Here is a 7,428-nt window from a genome sequence, read left to right as displayed (position 1 = left end):
CATTCTTCCTGGTAAAAAAACAATGTACTCCCAAAAGGGGAAAAAAAAGCAGACTGTTTAATGCTTTACACGAAATTCCATTTCCTACCACATAATTATTAAAATTATTAGTAGCTCCTGCATTATGAATAAGAATAAATAATAAGATGGCAATTAAATAACTACCATTAATGACTTGTTCATTAATATATTAACAGCTGGCTGTTTTATCATGAAGAGAAATTAGAGTAAGATATTAGAAAAATTCAGTATATAATGAAACAGAAAACTGTGTATTGCGACGCATTTAATTACAAAATATATCTGATTTTTAGGGAACTCTAAAAAAGAAATTTGCATACTGAGTACAGAAGTAGTTCAAAGCTAATAGGTGCTTTGTTATAAACAAAACTCTCTCATGTCTCTTTGAGTTTAAGTTTGTTTACTCTTAGAAAAACTTGATTTCCTGTGTCTGAGGAAAATAAGCTTATAAAAGAAAGATGAAAAGGCTGCTATATAGCACTCCAGTAAAGGGATGCTAACAAATTAAGTGTTAATGAATCAAAAACATATGGATTACACTTCACTTCAAATAGAAATAATTTTAGAATCAAGGGGGAAAGTACTTAACAAAATGTAAATGGATTTGTCAACCTTAAAATGCAAACATTTGAGGTATCTTCAGAAAACTCCTAGTTCTTCCTCTCTTCAGACATTATCTATCCTTTCATTTTATAGACAAGATAAATTTCTCCATGACCAAATGACCTTTTGAAATTTTACGGATGTATTGGGTAAGTTTTAAACAAATATCCCAGAAGTTCAGAGATTTAAAAAAAAAAAATATCAAGGGAGAAATGCATATCATTAACCCAGTCCACCATACTAACACAGAGCATTAGCTTCTGTTCATTGCTTATCATAATTCAAGTCAACTAAGCAAAAGAGAAATAGAGAAATGTCAGATGCCATATACCTTTTTTTTAATCACCCTCATAAATAATGGCTAAGATTTATATTTTCAAATTAGTTGGGTTAATATTAATCTTCATTGTCCAAGAATTGGATTTTTTATAATATTAGTAGTTCTAAATACAATCCTTACTTATATAAAACCTTTAAAAGATAACTGTCTTTATGCTTCTGTAGAATTGGGAATTTGTTCAATGCAGGAAAAGAATAACACTGGATAACGAGTTCAGAATATATATTTGATTACTGAGCAGAAACTTGCTTATTTAAGATAATGTAGGCATACTTTTGGCTATATTCAGCTGGGTCCCTAAAGTATGTTCTTTACTGAAAAAAATTAAGGTTCTTCTTCAATGCAACAAAGTTATGTTTTTAACATCCCATGTACTGTCTTCCCATCAAAGAGCAGTTCATTTATCTCCTACATTGCTGCTTATGTCTCTTTCTTTATTTTTTTTAAATATATTTTATTGATTTTTTACAGAGAGGAAGGGAGAGAGATAGAGAGTTAGAAACATTGAGGAGAGAGAAACATCGATCAGCTGCCTCCTGCACATCTCCTACTGGGGATGTGCCCGCAACTCAGGTACATGCCCTTGACCGGAATCGAACCTGGGACCTTTCAGTCCGCAGGCCGACGCTCTATCCACTGAGCCAAACCGGTTTCGGCTGCTTATGTCTCTTTCACTCAAAATTCTGTTTTGGAGTGCATGATGTTTATTTATTATTGGTGGATACTTAATTCAGTGCCCAGCATTTAGTGTAAAAAGCCTTTCAGTCAATTTGGAAGTGGGACCTCCACAGGTAAAGCCTGTGAATATGATTTTCCTGGAATTGCAGTCAGGGACCAGAGTATTACCTGTAGATGGTTTGAGGGGCCACCTTTTGTTCTCTTGCTATAATGAATTAAGTGCTCCTTAGCTCTAATTGAGTTATGTTCCTGCTTCCCATCTCTATAATCAAAGCAGCCTGTTTATGCTTTGAAGCAAGAAGATTGAAATGTCCTTTGTTTTAAAGTAACTATTCTTGCCATCTACCATTTTGGGTTCAGTTTGACTCCTGATTTCCATTTCTACTATCTCCCACACTCCATTCCTAATTTCAGATTGGAGTAGGTCCAATTCAGCTTGTTATTTATCTTCACCTACCTTCAAGTCTCCAACAAGCTCACAAAATGCTCGAAACCATGGGCCTGTCCTGTTGCTGCAGGCCTGGATAATGATTACTTGATGACACATAAAACACAATCTATAAGTGATTGTGGGATTGAATTGAATGGGGTAGTTAGGAAATGGCATGGATAACTTAGAACTTCATTGAATAAACACTCTCAATGATGGAAAATTGAACTAGGTATTAGACAGAGTAGATTGAATTATTTACTTCCCAATAGGCAAATGTATTAATTGGAGCTTTAAAATAAGCAATTTATAGAGTTCTGTTCAAAGGCAAGCCAAATTATTAACTAAATGAGTTACTTCTTTTCATTAAAATTTCCATTTCTATTTCCTATGATAAAATATAGTCCCCACTAATTGTGTGCATTGGCAATTTCAAGTCTACCTCTACAGGCTGATCTCTCCCCTTCTTCCACCCTCTGTCCTCTGCTGATCAAACGAATTGCTTTCAGTTTTCAAACTTGTCTTGGTATTTCCTGTCACTGTAACTCTATTACCTGTCTTCTAATTCATGGAGAAGTCTATCATGTGTCTCCAACCCCAATCCTTACCAACATGCTTCCATTTTATCTGTTTGCTACCACCTTGCCATTCATGACCCCATCAAAGCTTTTCCTTCTCCCTTACTCTATTCCCCAAGTAGAAATGAGTAATACTTATAGGAAACACTATAGTCATACCATGACACACTGTCTACAGTTTGCTGTCAGTAAAAAGGCTTAGTTTTACCTCTTCAGTGCTAAATGTAGGTTCAGCTTCTTTAATAACTCATTTTATTAAAAATTATAAAATGCAACCCTAGCCAGTGGATAGAACATCTGCCTGTGGACTGAAGAGTCCCCAGTTCGATTCTAGTCAAGGGCATATACCTGGGTTGCTGGCTTGATCCCCAGTAGGGGGCATGCAGGAGGCAGCCGATCAATAATTCTCATCATTGATGTTTCTATCTCTCTCTTCCTTCCTCTTTTAAATCAATAAAAATGTTAAAAAAACATAATAAAACATTATAAATTGCATATAACCTTCATAACAGAATTGCATGAAGATTGAACTAAAGAATTCAAGTAATTATGATCACTATCCAAGTATGCAAAAGGAATAGATAAATAGCAACACTTATGCAAAGCTGAGGGAACAGGGTATGTTTCTGTGCATAATGTTTCTCTGCACACATTCATGATAAGAGGTGGGCATCTCCTTCTCAGAGTACCTTACATATTTCCATTGTACAGGCATCCATTAATAAAAATGACTCTAACATACAACAAAAATAATCTTCATTAATTGCATATGGCATTTCTCAGATACTATAGATGCTGGAGAAATAGACATTTTAGTTTTTATTTCCAATTATACTGCTTGAATGGATTTCTAAGTTTATACTCCAATGTCCCATGAAGCACAACTTTCTGTAAACCTCCATCTCTGCCTAACATCCTGCTATTTGTACGAGCCCCAATAGCCCATTTTAAAGTGGTAGTTCTTTAAGAAAATAATTACAATGTAAATTAGTCTTCAACAAATAGTAAGGCACATTTTGGAATTAAATTCCCAAGTATTGAAGCTTTGTTTCCTGATATGTTAAAAAACTATTATATAAGTTTAACCATACCCATTCAATCTGTGTACCTAGAAATATCATTTCTTCTGTTGCTAATGAAAGTCCTACGGCACAAATTTATTAAAAGTATACATTTGCATGGGATAATAATTGGGTCGATAATATTAAATTCATAGGCTCATTATTTAATTGCAAGGGCAGATTATGAATACAGCTTCTAAAATGTATTTTAATGAAAAACACTACATCCTGACCTAATCATATCAACCTTATGCTATCTAATTAAAGATGCAGAAAATCATTAGAGTTGCAAAATATTAGTTCCAGCTCCATCAGGCTGTGAGCTGCCCCTTCATGAATATATATATTTTTTACTCCATGATAAATAGTTAATGAGGTAAAAATGACAAAATTTGCATGTAGGCAAATTAGTTTAATAGAATGGTGTCTTTTCTGACTACTGAAAGTGACCTTTTCCTTCTAAAAAATTAGCTAAAATACTTTGAAATTATCATCTGGCTGTCTTTTCACAAATGACAAATTGTATATATAAACAATATAAAAATTACAAAATGCAATAATCTTAAATTCTCATCATACTGTAAATGTGTTCTGTGCTTTTGCATTTATCAAGTTAATAAAAGGAAATTAAGCATATTATAAAGTGTCCATTTATGTAGCAATTTTTAATCCAAAGCATAAAAATGAGAAGCACATGCTTAATAGTTGGCACTATGGCAAATATCTAGTTCAAAATTTTAAAGTGCAAGAATTCTAGACGACTTACTTGAAATACTTTTATATTAAAATGGCTAATCCACTCTCAATTTAGCATTTTAGATCACAGATAATTGTTCTCAATTAAACTGCATTATAACTTGAAATTAATACATCAATTATTCAACAGGGCTACCTTGCTTCCCTATTGAAATAAAAAAAAACAAGCAAAATTTATGTACATCAGAAACCAATATAATATTATACATCGACTATAATTTAAAATAAATTTCAAAAATATTCCATCCAGCTGTTCCTGAGTTATATTAAAATGATTATTGATAGTTAAATTAATATCTAGAAAAAAGCAAATATAAAACAGTTTATGAAGAATGACATGTAAAAATTTAATCAGGAAGTATTCATGGTGTAAATGCAAAGTCATGAAGAGACACAACAAATAAAACATGTATGTCTATGGAGCTCAATTTGAGAATGTTTCTCCTTGCTTACCTAACTAACCCCAACAACAAGAAACAGTAGGTGCTCTTGAAATTTTCAAATGAGTTCCATAAACGTTTCTGAAATCACATTATTGATTGATTCCAAGTCTACACATTCTAGAGACAGCAGCGATTTATCTAGCTACATTAATTTATCTGGCTATATTAATTTCTGTTCATGGCCCAACAGAATCTAAGCCAAATTATTTACTTAAGAAACAAATGCCTTTGAATAAATTGTCTGATTTAATTACATTTAATCAAATTGTCTTTTCTTTGATTTCAAGGTTTGAGGCTTCTTCCTAAGTTATACTTTTTCTTTTTCTTTGTTGATTAAGGTATTACATATTTGTTATTATCCCGTCATTGCCCTCCCCACACCCCACTCAACTCTCACCCCCTGATGTCTGTGTCCATTGGTTAGGCTTATGTGCATGCATACAAGTCCTTTGGTTGATCACTACTCCGTATCCCAACCCTCCCCTGCGTTCCCTCTGAGGTTTGACAGTCTGATCAATGCTTCTCTGTCTCTGGATCTGTTTTTGTTCATCAGTTTATATTGTTTAGTATAAGTTCTACTCTTGTCCTTCATGGGAAAGCTAAGCTATTTTTACAAAGAAGGGAATAAACATTAAATTTAAAGAATTAAGAAATTTTACAATCCCCTTTACTTTTCCTTCTAGTACCTAAGAATGATTTTTTATCCTCCTCTTCCTCCAGTTCCCCAATTCTTTCTCCCTTCCCCCCTCCTCCATCTACCTCTATCATCCTCCTCCACTAGCTAAAATAATAAATACTAAAATAATTTTCTATTTTTCTTTGTATTCTCTTGTTAGGTACTATTGTTCAACTCAAATTATTTTGGTACTCAATTTTGGATTTCTTCCAAATTGCTAAACTTCCATATTGTGAAACTTAATAATAAAATAAAATGTACTCTACCTACCCCAGGCACTTTGTAATTATCCTAGACAGATAATTATCTTAATTTTAAAGATAATTTTGACAATTTTGGCCTTTTAAAGATTATGCTGCTAGACAAGAATTTTTGAAGAAGAAGAAACCAACATAAATATATGGTAAAGTTGAATTTGTTTTACTTCATCGGGGACTATGATCTTGCAAATGGCTGCTATAATGATATATTAACTATTAAATTAACAGAAGTCAATACTAATTGAGTAAATTAATAGGAAACCCATGTGAAATTTTTTAAAAATATATTTTATTGATTTTTTACAGAGAGGAAGGGAAAGGGATAGAGAGTTAGAAACATTGATGAGAGAGAAACATTGATCAGCTGCCTCCTGCACACCTCCTACTGGGGATGTGCCCACAACCAAGGTACATGCCCTTGACCGGAATCGAACCTGGGACCTTTCAGTCCACAGGCTGACACTCTATCCACTGAGCCAAACCAGTTAGGGCCCATGTGGAATTTTTTAAGCTACTAGTTAGGTTTTTGTCAAGTAGAGAGCAAGATGAGATAGATTATATGTTCATTATGTAGGCAAACTATTTTCAATTGTTCAATCATTCATACATGCAGTCTTTTATGTATTGAACAAATAGACAGTAAAGATGTGCTACATTCTGAAGACCCTGTTAGAGATTGAGGACACATAGACAGAGAAGCCAATCTTTTATTCTATAAGAAGATCTGAGTCTCTTGCCCTATCTGGTTTGGCTCAGTGAATAGAGCCTCAGCCTGCAGACTACAGGGTCCCAGATTAGATTCTGGTTAAGGGCACATGCCTGAGTTGTGGGCTTGATCCCCAGTATGGGGCGGGCATGAGGCAGTCAATGATTCTCTCTCATCATTGATGTTTATATCTCTCTTTTCCTCTCCCTTCCTCTCTGAAATCAATAAAAATATATATTTTTTTTAAAAAAAGAAGAAGATCTGAGTCTGAAAAGGAAGAGGGATATGCTAACAGATGAGTTTCTTTTGTTCACGTGAAAAGCAAATCTACTTCAACCCAAATCTACTCACCTTCTTTCTTTCACCATTAATTCCCCTCCATCGCTCAGACTTTTTTGACTATACATTGAGTGGCCAGATTATTATGACCACCTGATGATTATAGGCAAATTAGCCGTACACTGCATTGTATGGGATATGGAAGCCGAAGGCCTGTTTGAACTCCTTTGCTGTCTGCAGTTATCAAGATAAAACGTCTCCAATTCACACAGGAACACAAGGATTGGACAGTCAAGCATTGGAAAAAAGACATGTGGTCTGATGAATCACATTTCCAGTTGCATCATGCAGATGGCAGAGTAAGAATTTGGTGGAAACAGCATGAAAACATGCACCCCACAGGCATGAGTACAACCCTTTAAGCTGGTGGGGGCAGTGTTATGGTTTGGAGCATGTTTTCCTGGCATGATTTGGGCCGTTTAATTCATGTGGAACAACGCCTGAATAGCACAACATACCTAAGTATCGTTGCTGATCAAGTTCATCCTATCATGTTGATGGTGTATCCCGGTGGAGATGGCTTCTTCCAACAAGACA

Source organism: Myotis davidii, unplaced genomic scaffold, assembly GCF_000327345.1.
Source record: "Myotis davidii unplaced genomic scaffold, ASM32734v1 scaffold342, whole genome shotgun sequence".
NCBI lineage: Eukaryota > Metazoa > Chordata > Mammalia > Chiroptera > Vespertilionidae > Myotis > Myotis davidii.
This window is presented reverse-complemented; position numbering follows the sequence as displayed.